Here is a 6,755-nt window from a genome sequence, read left to right as displayed (position 1 = left end):
CTGCTTCTGTCTCCTCTCCATCAGAGTAAACATTGACCTACAAGCCTGAACAACATTCTGACTGTAATAACTCATCCATGATAGAATGATGAACAGACACAGCGGACCGAATGGCCTTTCTGCACGATATCTTATGTTCTTGTGAACTTAATCGCAGCTTCACTTTCTTCCACAGTCATCAGACTATTGAGCTTTATAGTTCAGTTGCTAACATCCATCTGTAAAGCAGCGTTGCGAGATATAATTGAACTGTATCAGTTTCTGTTGACGTTGTCATGATCAACTCGCACTCAATGTTTTCAGATTCAATACGGTCTATTAACGTTTCCTCCCCGCTTCACTACATGTGAAAATAATGAGTCTTCCAAGCGTTCTCATTCATCCCAGCAAACCTCCTTCCCAAATTCTTGCTGAGACGCGTCTCACGAGTTTCGATCTGTAATTATTTTGCTTCACTTCCCAAAGAAGCTGCCTAATCTGCGAAACTGTAACAAGCTCGCGTTCATTTCCGATTAGCGGGATGATATGTGTGTTTGTGCGTAAATAACTTTGCCTTCAAATCAGGGATTCATTCCGTTCCCAAACACAACAGTAGTCAGGGTGGCCGAGTGGTCTAAGGCGCCAGACTCAAGGTATGAAAATCCTTCCGACAAACGCGAGTGTTCTGGTCTCCAGCTGGGGTCGTGGGTTCGAATCCCACTCCTGACATCTTTTGTTGTTAAACATTTAATCCAAATGATATTATTTCTGCAACAAAACGTAGGTTCTTAGTGTGGATTAGGAAAACGGTAGAATAGATTGTGTTTTTTGACACTGCTTATCACAGTACAACAGATCATCGTACACCGATTTTTGGGTGAGCGATTTATTCAGAAACAATCCCATGGAGAAGTATCTTGGCCCGTAACGTCGACTGTGTATTCTTTTTGACAGATGCTGCCTGGTCTGCTGAGGTCCTAGGATACTCATCTAATCAATATAGAATAGTGTTTAAAGTGAAATCATTGGCTGTCGGAATAGTCAATGGATGGGGACGTGAGTGTAAACTGTTCTTGCACCTGTCGGTGCGAGTCCTGATGCTCTTTTTACCTTCTACCTAATGGCAGCAGCGTAAAAAGAAAATGTCCTGGTTGGTGAGGACCTCTGGTGGTGGATGCAGTTTTCCGATGACAGCGTTATGCAGATGTGCTGAATGTTTTGTAGTGCTTTACCCGTGACGGACTGGGCCGAATCCACTAACCTTTTGAAGATTTTCCTTCAAAGGTAATGTTATTTCCGTGCTAAGTCCTGATGCAGGCAGACAATCCACTCTCTACTACACATCTGTAGACGTTCATCTAGGTTTTTGAGGCCATGGTGAATCCCTGAAGTCTCCTGATAAAGTAGAGGATATACTAATACCTACCAATTTAAAATTACTTCCTCCAATGAGAAATGGCTCATGGACCTGTGGTTTTCCCTCTCCTCAAGACCACAATCTGTCCTTGGTCTTGCCAACATTGAGTGATAGGGTGTTGTCACGTCTTCTTTAAAACTTCCCCTCTTAGTTGAAATGTATGCCCTATGATATAAGACATATCAGCTCTGGGATGGAGACAGCTTCTGTGTGCTCTACCTTTATCTATGCCTCCCAAAATCTAAGAGACGTCTATCAGATTCACACTCAGCCTTGCTGCTCCAGAGGGAAAAACAACACAAGATGGTTGAAGCTCTCGTTATTGCAAAACCAAACTGTCTAATTCAGGAATCATCTTGTTAAATCTCTTCTGCACACTCTCCAAAGCCTCGTCATCCTTTCTATGACAGATGACCTAAACTGTGTGCATTACCAGTTCCAGCGCGCTGTGCTGCTGTGAGCTTTAAATTCTCACATGCTGGAAAACCTGAGACAAGGCATCACTCCATTTTCATTTCAAATCCCACCATATAGTGAGTGTTTGTATGTATGCTCTCTCACCAATGTAGTCGTTCACTCTATTATGAAACACAGCTGCTCATGTGGGTTTGAAGACAGTTGTCAGGGTGGCCGAGTGGTCTAAGGCGCCAGACTTAAGCCGAGAAAGTCGTTTAATAATAGACGCGAGTGTTCTGGTCTCCACCTGGAGACGTGGGTTCGAATCCCACTCCTGACAACTGTTGTCTTTTACAATTGGTGTTTTGATAATGCAATCACTAATTTTATTGCAGCGATCAAAGCATGGGTTGGGAGGATGAGAAAGACGCAAGAAAGATAAAGGTTTTGTTTTAGTCACAGCAGACAGCAGTACAATGGGTCACATTACATCGGATTTAGGCAGCCGAGTTTGAAGAGAAAGAGGATTCGGTGAAGAGTGTCTGTGTCACTGTCTCAGCCATGGCTATTTGTTGGACAGAATGACATCGGTTCCATTCAGACATGTTGTTGGTCGCTATAATGAAAAGGCATTTTACATCGTCGTTCTTAAGCATACCTGTACATCTGCCGCGGAGCTCAGTGTCGTGCGTTTAACGCCACTCTGCACTTGGGAATATCGGATTGATCATTCCGGGCTGTATTATATTCCCTTTCTGTGGTTTAATAGGACACACTTTTTTTTTTTTTTTTTTTTACAAAGCATATGTTTTAATACATACAGCGTGGAAAAGAACCTTCGGCCCAACTGGTTCAAAGTTAAAAGCGGAAAGTAAATTCTGCATCACAGCAAATCTATATACATATATCACCATGTACAAAAATGAAATTCACTTTCCCGCGGATATCCAAGGAACACAATAAAATCGTTGAAGGACCGCAGTAACAGGACGGTCAAAACACCTGATGTGTATAACACAACAAACTGTGAGAAGTCAAACGAAATAATAATGATAATAACAACATTAATTGTTATTTTACGCAATAATCCTGGGCGACTACGAAGCCCACCAGAATTTCTTCAGATTTAGACACCCTCTCAGAGACAAACAAATGAATTACACCTTGATGGAGGATCGAACATGAACGATTTGAAATTATTCGCGTAAAGCTGAAACGTTTAATACAGGTAGTAAAAATGATTTCGAAAGTTATAAAAAATAAAATCTGGACAAGATAAGCGTATTAGATTAAACAAAAAGGAAATTACAATTGAGGCAGCACAATATAAAATAGAACAGCAGGATGCAATACAATTGATGGATGGACACCTTTACTTTACATCTTTATGATTTGGATGTTGGAATTGATGATTTTACGGGCAGGTTTGAGGACTAGATGAAGATAGGTGAAGATGAAGAAACTCTGCAGGACGTAGAGAAGCTGCAAAAGGATTTGGACAGATTAGGAGAATGGGCAAAAAAGTAGCACATAGAACACACTGTCAGGGATTAACAGTGCTTCCGCACTTCGGCAAAATAAATAAAGTTCAGGCTATTTTCTGAACCTACAGAACAGTGGAAAATCTGAAGTGGAAAGGTACTTAAGAGTGTTCATGCTGAATTCCCTGAGGGGAATTTCTTAGTTAGCGAAAGTGGTCAGGAAGACAAATGAGATGTTAGCAAACATTGATGGAAGAATGTAATATAATCTTGAGGCTTTAAAATGTACATGGTGTGGCCTTACTGTGAGTATGGTGAGCAGTTTGGAGGCCCTTGTCTTAGAAAGGATGTGCTATCATTGGAGACATTTCAAAGGTGGTTTAGAAATTAATTCAGGATGGAAAGACTGATAGCTGGAGCATTTGATGGCTCTCGGCCTCTACGCACGACAATTCAGAAGATTGAGTGTTTCTCTACTCACGGTCATCGGGAAGATTGAGTGTTTACCCTATTAATGTCCCTATTTGACCCTTCCTGACTACTAGAGGTTGTCTCCCCATATCTATCACTCGTGTGTTCCGGTGGCTTCAGCGGGTACTGAAAAGCATCTTGGAACTTTGCTGGAAGCAACCGGCAAGACTTCTCTCAGAAAGGCGTGTTCTCCGTTGCTCTAATAGTGCGGCAGGTACTATCGGAGAAATCAAAATCAGAACTGTCAGTAGAAAATACTTCTTCGCATTCCAACATTTTCTCAGTTTAATCCCCTTTTGTATTCCTCGAGCACGCCGGTAAATGCAGGGATTTCCGTTACTCCAGCTAAGCCCAGTACAGAAGTTGATAGGTTTAGACTGGGTGTAGCTCACAGTTCCTCCTTTCCGTTCATCATACTACTTGGCAGGAACTGGCACCTTCTCAAAAGCAGCTCTGTACACAGGATGAATGGACAAGGGGTTCAAAATGATCTTTCCATTTCTCTCCCGCATGCTCCCAGCAGCCTTCTCACATTGGCAGTATTTGTTCCCACAAGAATAGAAGCTCCATCCTTCTCAATCGGATCCGGGTAGAGCAAGACTAGTGTGTCAATAATCTCAGTTACTCCAACATCTGCTCCGTAAACACCAGCTTCAACAACACGTAACCATTGTATGGATACTCACCGGTACTAAGCCCCGGAATCTCAGGGGCACTCAGTGACGACAATGGTAAGTGCGCCCGATGCCGGTCGGAACAGGATCTACAAAGCAGAGTAATTTCAGAACCTGTGTCCACTGTGGCTCTAGCATAAGCACCTTCAGTCCGTAGAGATACACCAGAGTATAGTCTCACTAGCCCTTCAGGAAGAGTGTTTTGTACTTTAGTACTGTTTCCTTTGATACACTAATCCTCTCCGTGACGTCAGCCTGTTCCTTTACTGGGTCCCTCCGTAGCTTGATCTCTTTTCGTCGCTGTTTGATTAACCGCTGAATTGTTTTCTGAAGGTTTTCCTGTCCTTCACACCCCCGCTTCTCCACATTTGTAACAGAAAAGTTTGGAGGGCTGTCAGATGTTAAATCGGAGCATTGGTAGGATGCAAAACTGGGCTGAGAAATAGCAGATGGGATTTAACCCAGATCGGTGTGACGTAGTTCATTTTGGTCGGTGAAATATAATGGCAGAGTATAGTATTAATGGTAAGACTCATGGCAGTGTGGAGGACAAGAGGGATTTGTGGGTCCGAGTCAATGGGGCACTCAACACTGCTGTGAAGGATGATTGCCATTCAGAAAACACACGGCACATTAGCCTTCATCAATCGTGGGGTTGAGCTGAGGAGCTGAGAGGTCATGTTGCACCTACTGGTCACACCTCACTTGGAGTACTGTGCTTAGTCCTGGTTGCCTCACTATAGGAAGAATCTGGAAACCATAGAAAGTGTGCAGAGGAGATTTACAAGGATGTTGCCTGGATTGGGGAGCCTGCCGTATGAGAATAGGTTGAGTGAACTCCGCCTTTTCTCCTCGGAGCGACGGAGGAGGAGAGGTGACCTGATGGACGTAAGAACATAATGAGAAGCATTGATTGCGTGGATAGTCAGAGGCTTTTTTTCCCAGGGCTGGAATGGCTAGCACGAGAGGGCATAGGTTTAAGATGCTTGGAAGTAGGTACAGAGGAAATGTCAGGGGTAAGATCTTTACGCAGGAAGTGTCGAGTTGTGTAATGGGCTGCCGACGACGGTGGTGATGCAGATACGATAGGGTCTTTTAAGAGACTACTGGACAGGTACATGAAGTTCAGAGAAACAGAGGGCTATGGGTAACCCGAGGTAATTTCTAAGATAAGAACATATTCGGCACAGCTTTGTGGGCCGAAGCACCTATACTGTGCAATAGATATTTGTTTCTATCTATGTTTCTAAGCTACATAGCGGAGGAAGTAAGTAAGATCGCCATGTCAGTCTTCAAAAGTGAAGAAACCTGGATTTTGCCCCACATTCAGGAGATTCAGTGGACACAGGTGAGGGCCGATGTCAGTAAATAAGAAGACGTTGTTGGGGATGCCGAAACTCCCCAACGGGAGTAAATCACCTGGACCAACTTGCTACTGTCCAGAGTTCTGAGGGAGGACATGAATAGTAATGAGCTTTTCAGAAACACTGGAGTCATGGAGACTCCTAAGGGATTGGAAATTGGTAAATGTGATCCATGCCTAAGAAGCTGGGGAACTAATGAACATTTAACCTGACCGACGTGATTGATAACATTTTTGAGTCATTATTCAGGGTAAAATTCTGTTGTCAGGAAAGAGCAGAGAACGGAACCCAATGCACTGTTACCTTACAGGGGTTGGACATTGTCTACGGCAGCCGTTCACAACGGTCCTTCCTATTGTAGGAGCAGCCTGAAGAGATTGGCTTCTGTCTGTCACCTCGTCGTCAGTAAGAACCGCCAACATTCACTGTAGCCCCTCTGGTTCTTTTGTCGCCCGGCTCACAGTCACAGTGTTATACGACTGTTTACCCTTCCGCCGTCTCACCAAGGTGACCTGACACCCCGTTCGGGATAGTGGAGAAGATAATGAACTCGGGACTCCGTATGCTCCAGTTATCTGTCACTGCTGCTCCTCATCTCACTCAGACCTAATTCTTGAACCTTTCTGGAGGATTTCAGAGTCACCAGCGGGACGCAGCCCGCCGTCCGTCTGCGCGCGTTGCAACTTGTAGGACTCAGCGTCAATTTCAACACTTTGAACAAACCGCTTTCTTCTATTTCAGCCAGCATCGGACAGAGTCCGGTAGAGTTCCCTTGAACACAACTTCTTTCTCCCTACATGCCCTGCTGGACGAGCTGGACATTCACAACACCGCTCATCTACTGTCAGGTCTTTGCCACAGTCTGAACTGCCTTTCTCATCTTTCCTGCAACTCCGGTATTTCTTTAACAGTCTCCCCGTATACCTGCTCTCGTTAAGCCATCACGCGGATCTTCCTTCTGCAGGACTGCCCT

General features: G+C 44.2%; 2 non-coding genes across 2 annotated transcripts; both read left to right on the top strand.

Annotated features, from left to right (window-relative positions):
* The first annotated feature begins 594 nt into the window (after positions 1-594).
* trnal-caa (transfer RNA leucine (anticodon CAA)) lies at positions 595-708 on the top strand. Its single transcript has 2 exons — positions 595-632; positions 663-708. It is a non-coding gene; the product is annotated as a tRNA-Leu (tRNA).
* Positions 709-2,016: 1,308 nt separating this feature from the next.
* Positions 2,017-2,132, top strand: trnal-uaa (transfer RNA leucine (anticodon UAA)). Its single transcript has 2 exons — positions 2,017-2,054; positions 2,087-2,132. It is a non-coding gene; the product is annotated as a tRNA-Leu (tRNA).
* Positions 2,133-6,755: the final 4,623 nt, after the last annotated feature.

This window comes from Mobula birostris, chromosome 13, assembly GCF_030028105.1.
Source record: "Mobula birostris isolate sMobBir1 chromosome 13, sMobBir1.hap1, whole genome shotgun sequence".
In the NCBI taxonomy this organism is placed as follows: Eukaryota; Metazoa; Chordata; class Chondrichthyes; order Myliobatiformes; family Myliobatidae; genus Mobula; species Mobula birostris.
Note: the sequence above shows the minus strand (reverse complement) of the source record. Positions and strands in the feature narration are given on the sequence as shown.